This window comes from Colobus angolensis, unplaced genomic scaffold (genome assembly GCF_000951035.1).
Source record: "Colobus angolensis palliatus isolate OR3802 unplaced genomic scaffold, Cang.pa_1.0 Scaffold140, whole genome shotgun sequence".
Classification (NCBI taxonomy): domain Eukaryota; kingdom Metazoa; phylum Chordata; class Mammalia; order Primates; family Cercopithecidae; genus Colobus; species Colobus angolensis.
Window position 1 is genome coordinate 3,321,063 of NW_012114489.1, and position 7,049 is coordinate 3,328,111.

A 7,049-nucleotide genomic window follows, 5' to 3' on the forward strand; every position below is an offset into this window, starting at 1 on the left:
TGTTAGTCTGATGGGCTTCCCTTTGTGGGTAACCTGACCTTTCTCTCTGGCTGCCCTTAACATTTTCTCCTTCATTTCAACCTTGGTGAATCTGACAATTATGTGTCTTGGAGTTGCTCTTCTTGAGGAGTATCTTTGTGGCGTTCTCTGTATTTCCTGAATTTGGATGTTGGCCTGCCTTGCTAGGTTGGGGAAGTTCTCCTGCATGATATCCTGCAGAATGTTTTCCAACTTGGTTCCATATTCCCCATCACTTTCAGGCACCCCAATCAGACGTAGATTTGGTCTTTTCACATAATCCCATACTTCTTGGAGGCTTTGTTCATTTCTTTTTACTCTTGTTTCTCCACACTTCTCTTCTCGCTTCGTTTCATTCATTTGATCTTCAATTGCTGATACTCTTTCTTCTAGTTGATAGAGTTGGTTACCGAAGCTTGTGCATTTGTCACGTATTTCTTGTGTTATAGTTTTCATCTCTATCAGTTCTTTTAAGGTCTTCTCTGCATTGATTTTTCTAGTTATCCATTCATCCATTCTTTTTTCATGGTTTTTAGTTTCTTTGCACTGATTATGTAGTTCCTCCTTTAGATCTGAGAAGTTTGATCGACCGAAGCCGTCTTCTCTCAACTTGTCAAAGTCATTCTCTGTCCAGCTTTGTTCCACTGCTGGTGATGAGCTGCATTCCTTTGGAGGGGGAGATGTGCTCTGATTTTTTGAATTTCCAGCTTCTCTGCCCTGCTTTTTCCCCATCTTTGTGGTTTTATCTGCCTTTGGTCTTTGATGATGGTGACGTACTGATGGGGTTTTGGTGTGGGTGTCCTTTCTGTTTGTTAGTTTTCCTTCTAACAGTCAGGACCCTCAGCTGCAGGTCTGTTGGAGTTTGCTTGAAGTCCACTCCAGACCGTGTTTGCCAGGGTATCAGCAGCAGAGGCTGCAGAAGATGGAATATTGCTGTACAGCGAGTGTTGCTCTCTGATTCTTGCTGTGGAAGCTTCGTCTCAGGGGTGTACCCCACCATGTGAAGTGTGAGGTGTCAGTCTGTACCTAGTGAGGGATGTCTCCCAGTTAGGCCACTCAGGGGTCAGGGACCCATTTGAGCAGGCAGTTTGTCCGTTCTCAGATCTCAACCTCCGTGTTGGGAGATCCACTGCACTCTTCAAAGCTATCAGACAGGGGCTTTTACCTCTGCCGAGGTTTCTGCTGCTTTTTGTTTAGCTATGCCCTGTCCCCAGAGGAGGAGTCTACAGAGGCAGGCTGGCCTCCTTGAGCTGCGGTGGGCTCCACCCAATTCAAGCTTCCCGGTGGCTTTGTTTACCCACTTAAGCCTCAGCAATGGTGGGCACCCCTCCCCCAGCCTCGCTGCTGCCTTGCAGTTATATCTCAGACTGCTGTGCTAACAATGAGGGAGGCTCCATGGGCGTGGGACCCTCCGGGCCAGGTGTGGGATATAATCTCCTGGTGTGCCCGTTAGCCTACAGCACAGTATTGGGGTGGGAGTTACCCGATTTTCCAGGTGTTGTGTGTCTCAGTTCGCCTGGCTAGGAAAAGGGATTCCCTTCCCCCTTGTGCTTCCCAGGTGGGGCGATGCCTTGCCCTGCTTCAACTCTCACTGGTTGGGCTGCACCAGCTGACCAGCACTGATTGTCTGGCACTCCCCTGTGAGATGAATCCGGTACCTCAGTTGAAAATGCAGAAATCACCCGTCTTCTGTGTCACTTGCGCTGAGAGCTGGAGGCTGGAGCTGTTCCTATTCGTCCATCTTGGGTGCGCCCAAAAGTGAATCTCAATGGAAATTTTAACTAAGTGGGATCAAGATACTGAAGCATTTCTTGGAAGAATTATGACAGTAGATGAAACATGGCTTTACCAAAATGATTCAGAAGACAAAGCACAATCAAAACAATGGCTACTGAAAGGGGGAAGTGGTCTAGTCGAAGCAAAAGGAGACCTGTCTAGAGCAAAGGTCATGGCAATAGGTTTTTTGGGAATGCTCAATTCATTTCTGTTGTTGACTTTCTGAAGGGCTGAAGAATGATAACATCTGCTTATTATGAAGGTGTTTTGAGAAAGTTAGCCATAGTATAAGCAGACAAGTGCCCAGGAAAACTTCACCAGAGAATGAGACGGAGTTTCACTCTTGTTGGAGCTGGAGTGCAATGGTGAGATCTTGGTTCACTGCAACCTCTGCCTCCTGGGTTCAAGTGATTTCTCCTGCCTCAGCCTCCCTAGTAGCTGGGATTACAGGCATGCACCACCACGCCCTGCTAATTTTGTACTTTTAGTAGAGACGGGGTTTCTCCATGTTGGTCAGGCTGGTCTTGAACTCCTGACATCAGGTGATCCACCTGCCTCGGCCTCCCAAAGTGCTGGGATTATAGGCGTGAGCCACTGCGCCCGGCCTTGTGCAAGTTTTGGTGGGAAATCACTAGGCATCCATCTTACAGTCATGATTTGGCTGACTTTCTTTCTGACTTCTTTTTGTTTCCTAATCTTAAAAACATCTGTTAAGGGCCACCATTTTTCTTCAGTTAATAGTGTAAATAAGACTGCATTGACCCAGTTAAATCCCCAGGATAATCAGTTTCTTAGGGATGGACTAAATGACTGGTATCAACACTTACAAAAGTGTCTTGAACTTGATGGAGCTTACGTTGAAAAATAAAGTTTGTATTTTTAGTTATCTTTAAATTCCATTTTCCATGAACTTTGTGAAGTCCCCTTATATACATACATACACACATGTTTATAATGTAATATTCAGCCACATAAAAAGAAGGAAATTCTGTCATTTGTGCCAACACAGAATAGTTGAACCTGGAGGGCATTATCCTAAGTGAAATAAGCCAGGCAGAGGAAGACAAATACTGTATGGTAATAGTCATATGTGAACTCTAAATATAAGAGTTGAACTCATAGAAACAGAAAGCAGAGTGGTGGTTGCCAGGGTCTGGGGTGGGGAAAATAGAGCTATGTTTTCCAGAGAATACACAATTTCAGTTATAAGATGAGTAACTTCTGGGTATCTAAAGTATAGATATTAATTATATTAATAGTTAATAGTACTGTATTGTATACTTGAAATTTTGTAAGAGAGTAGAATATAAGCATTCTCACAAAAAAGCCAACTATATGAGGTGATGGATATATTTATTAACTTGATCACAGTACTCACATCACATCATCACGTTGTATACTTTAAATGTATACAATTTTATTTGCAATTATACCTCAGTGAGTTGAAAACAAGCAAACAAACAAAGGAAAAACTGAAAGATTTGCACCTCAGTCCTGCCACCTGCTTACCATATGACCTTGTGCAAGTCACTTCTCCATTCTGGTCCTTGATTATTGATCTGTAGAATAAAGATGATGGTACTTTAAAAAGTCATTGTATAGATTAAGATTCGATGAGATGGGAAAACATTCATTGTATATTAAACAAAAATCAGATTATAAGAATGCATCTACCACAGGACCCCAATTTTAGAAAGCAAAATATATGTATATATGTACATGGAGAAAAGATTGGAAAAATCTGCCTGAAAATGTCAACAGTGCTTATATTTGGGTTTTTGAATTGCAGTTACTTTTTAAAAAGCTATACAAAATAAGGACTTAGGGGATAGTTGCTGAATTCTAAAGAGGTGAAGATGTTTCAGGAGTGAACCATAAACACCAGTATTCTATATTTGCACATCACTTTGGCTAACAGATTAAATATACATTTGGTGGGTTTGGGAGCAGCAGTGTAACTTAAGTCATCTGAGTAGAGTGATCTTTCTTCTATGCTATGCAATAATGAAGAGTAAGAGTCAAACTGTAGTGGCCAAAAATGACAGCTAATGTGAAAGAAAAAAATGGGGTCTAAATAAAAAAATGTTGTTTATATTGGTCTGTTCAACCAATATTTATACCCCCACTATGTGCCTAGTATTGTGCTGGATGCTGGAGTGGTTATAAAGGAAATAAAAGACATACTTAGTAGTTTGCAGGCCAAGTAAGGAAGCAGAGCATGGGCATGTGAGGAAATTACTCCCCTAGCTGTCTGGCTTATTTCTCACGACACTCATCTATCTTATGAAGACTTATTTGATGTGTGTCTTCCCATGAATACTGTAATTCCCCTGAGAATGGGTTATATGTGTGTCTCATTTTTCTTAGTATCTTCTGAGCCTGCTTCTCTGATGTTGGCAGGCAATAAATAGTTGAATGAACAAGCAACAATGTGAGACTTTAGGGAGGAGAACAATGCAGGCTGAAGTGGATAGAGAAGGCCCGAAGGAGAGATGGAACTTGGACCAGGTCTGAAACATGGCTGATGTGTTTAGGAAGGAGGGATTTTGAAGATTGGAATGGAAGGATTAGGAAGAAACGACTTGCTAGACTCAGATGGAAAACTGAAGGGTCCAAATGAGTGAGCTTTGAGTTCTGGGTAATGAGAAGGGAAAACATGGTTATAAAAGATTAACCAAAGGAAAAGGAAAGCAGGATTTAATAGAAAAAGAATATTAGTGTGCCTGAAGAAAATACATTACAGATTTTCTTAGAAAGGAAAAATGAAGAAATAGTCAACATTGTGACTGATTTCTTTAGGAAAGCTTATTGTATGAGTCATACTATTTGGAGAGTAAAATTATTAATGCATATATAGTCAGTGCTTTTTAAAGTCCCAGAATATTTGAAGTATCAGATGTTCATTGTTTTTTTAGCTGTCAATAATAAAGAGTAAATCAACTGCATAATTAATAATGATGTCTTCTAATGGCCAGGCATTGTTGTCAGTGGTTCAATAAGTCATTTTTATCCCCTCAATAATCTATTGTTATTCTCATTTTACATTTGAGGAAACTGAGGCGCAAAAAGATTTGAATAACTTGTCTGTGGCTACACAACTGATAAGGAGCAGACCTAGGATTTGAATTTGGCCAGTGTGGCTTCAGAACCTGCAAGTCTAACCTCTGAATTAGGCCTCTATTTATATTGTGCCTAAATGATGAATGGGTAGTAGCAGAAACTGTAATCACTAATTTTAATTTAAAATATATTTAAATCATGTATGTGAATGTGAAAAGGCAAGAAGGACAACCAGGACAGTTGAAGAGTGGATAAATGTATTAAGACAGGATGGTATATAAAATGATGGTGGAGGTTTTTATGTGAAATAACTTGTGTTCATCCTTGAATATTGCTTAGGGCAGTACTGTCTAATAGAAATGTAATGGAAAGCACATATGTAATTTAAATTTTGTAGTACCCACATTAAAAAAGAAACAGGTGAAATAACTTGATAATATATCTTATTTGACCAAATGCATTGAAAATGTTTTCATTGTAACATGTAATCAATACACAAATTATTTTTTCAAACTTCTATTAATTTATTCAAACAAGCAAACAATTAACTATTGAATACATATTACATACCAGGCATGTTCTCTGCACAGTCAGTAAAATAGTTAGAAAAACAGAAAAAAACTTAATGCCTTCAAAAAGCTTACATGGTAAATTTAAAAATAACCACATTTAATATGTTAAATATATTGAATGTTATTTGGCGGAGGTTGCAGAGAAAAATAAAGCATAATAGATGAAAAAGATGAGGTGTTATAATTTTAGGTAGGGTGAATAAGGAGATATTTATTGGTGAGGTAATACTTGGATAAACACTTGAAAGAAGTGAGCAAACAAGTCATAGCGACACCAGGTAGAAAAGCCTTACAGGAAGAATGAGATGAAATATGTATGTGTTCAGATGGAAGTGTGCCTAGCAATATTCAAGGAATATTAAGACGTTCATTGTGGCTAGAAGGGGGTTAGCCTGGAAGAGATGGTAGGAGTAAACATTTTGTAAATCATTGAATACACAAATTATTGATGAGTTATTTTATATTCTTTTCTTCATTCTAAATCTTCAAAATCTGATGTGTATTTTGTGCTTAAAGTACATCTCGATTCAGACTGGCACATTTCATGTGCTTGATAGCCACATGTAGTTGGTGGCCATGGCTGGTGGCTGTCATACTGGATACCATGAGTTCAGCAGAATAAATGTCATAGGAGAGACTTTATTTTTTATGTTTCCATGCATTTTTAGAGTTTCTTTGCCTTTTTTTTGCCTGTGCATCATACACTGTCATTTAGTTTGGCTAAAAGATTTGATGGGCCTATTCCAATGCCTTATGAAGCCTGTTGTGTTAATAGCAGAGTCCAGGAATTCTGGGCTTCCCGCTGGTTTTGAAATTGTATAAATTTTGTTTTTTCTATACAGTAAATCTGATTTTTTTTTTTTAATGGATCACTCTTTTAGAGTGTAGGCAGATGAATTGCTGAGTACTCTTTATTTTGTTTCAGAGTCTCTGCTTTCTTTCTTGCAAAACGAGCCCATTTGGGCTAATGAGCTGAATTCACTAGTTGCTTTCTTTTCTTCTACAAAACACCTTAAAATCTAATTCTACTCTCAGAAGAATTTCAGCAATATCCACTTCTCTCTTGATAGGTTCTCAGGGTCTAATCTACATAATTAACCTTTTTTCACTAAGCCTGAGGGATTCTTATTTGTGGAGCAATTATTTTCTCCAAAGCTGTTACACTTCCATGGTGTCTATTTGCCAGAAGTTAGACTGAAGTGCACTTAGTGACTTAAAACTGAAATGAGAGCAATGGCAAGCAGTAGTGATAGAAATGGATTGTTGAAATAAAGTGGAAATCCATGAACATTGTATTTATGTCCTGTGATTCTGTTAGCCACTAACTCAACATGAAATGCAGGTTTATTCTAAATACATTTTAAATATATATTAGATATTATATACATATATGTATAAATATTCATATAGATGTAAAGAAGTATACATAAAGAAAACCTAATAATTGTATTTCTTCATTTGAACTTTAGAAAGTTTTTGGTAATTGGAAGCATTTGAGGTGATCAACCAGGTTAAATTAAACAACTTAATGAGAAGTTAAGGAAATGTTGAAAGAATGTTATTTGTAAAATTAATAAGACTTTTCTTTCTTTTCTTTTCTTTTTTTTTTTTTTGAGATGGAGT